At 37.9% G+C, this 1141-nt stretch overlaps 1 long non-coding RNA gene across 1 annotated transcript; it reads left to right on the top strand.

Moving 5' to 3' along the window:
• The first annotated feature begins 287 nt into the window (after positions 1-287).
• Positions 288-825, top strand: LOC116681575 (uncharacterized). Its single transcript, XR_004330045.1, has 3 exons — positions 288-364; positions 456-618; positions 741-825. It is a non-coding gene; the product is annotated as an uncharacterized LOC116681575 (long non-coding RNA).
• Positions 826-1141: the final 316 nt, after the last annotated feature.

Genomic DNA, 1141 nt, shown 5'->3' with positions numbered 1-1141 from the left:
CCTACTGTTATGTAGTTAAGACTCCCACCAGCCTGGTACTTGTTGTAGATGTTGTTACACTTTTTAAGGTATTCTTAAAAGAATCAAAATATGCATGGGGCAGTTATGAGCACATCATTTGGCTTCTATCCAGATGTGAATTGTACATTACTAATTTACCCAGACTTCTTTTTTCTGATCATGCTTGTCCCAGTGACCGTTGTAATAACGACGATCACATTTGGTAATTTAGGCTGTGACAGCGGAAAACGGTAAACATGCAGCCGCGTAGACGCATTAATCCAAAGGGATGATGCAAGATTTTATGTTGCTGCTAAAAGTGACAAAGTAGGACTTGAAATCAAGTACATCAGTGCTGTAAAAGGTATGTTAAATCTTCCGACTGTCTAATCATGATTCAACTTTAATACATCACTTTTTGCCACTTATATGTTGTTTTGTCTTTGATGAATTAGGTCGTGGCCTCTTCACCTCTGTTCCATTTGAAAAGGGAGACTGTCTGTTGGAATACAGAGGTGAGCTGATAACTAAGCAAGAATGTGAGAGGAGACAGAGAATATACCATGACCTCCTCAAAGTGTTTATGTTCAAGTTCAGTTTTGATGGAAAACTGTGGTGGTAAGTATATGTCACTGGTTAATCTAATCAGAATTATAGGACTCTTTTTCTCCCTTCAGGTTAATTTAGTATATTTAGTATAAAAACTGATTGTTTAGAAAATGTAACTTGTGTGATTGTAGTGTTGATGCAGCAAAAAAGGATGGATCGTTTGGCAAACTTGTAAATGACGACCATATAAACCCTAATGTCAAGATGAAGTACATCGCTATGCAAGGGAAGCCCCATCTCTGCTTGTTTGCAGTTGGAGACATAAATCCAGGAGAGGAGATTACCTATGCTTATGGTGACTCAGACTGGCCATGGAGATGCAAGGTGGTCAAAATTTGACTTTGTGAAATTGATAGTTCTCATGACAAATGCTTTAACCATAGAACATTTCACATTTTACCAAAATCCAGTACATTTTTCATCTAGCTTCAGGTGGAACATGATTTTTATAGCTTTTGTTAGCACCACCAGCTCTGATACCCAGCACACCATAGCAGAGATGAGATTGACCATTACAGATTGGTAGAACAAA

Source organism: Etheostoma spectabile, unplaced genomic scaffold, assembly GCF_008692095.1.
Source record: "Etheostoma spectabile isolate EspeVRDwgs_2016 unplaced genomic scaffold, UIUC_Espe_1.0 scaffold00018649, whole genome shotgun sequence".
NCBI lineage: Eukaryota > Metazoa > Chordata > Actinopteri > Perciformes > Percidae > Etheostoma > Etheostoma spectabile.
The sequence above is the reverse complement of the archived record's forward strand: the minus strand, read 5'-3'. Positions and strand labels throughout refer to the sequence as shown.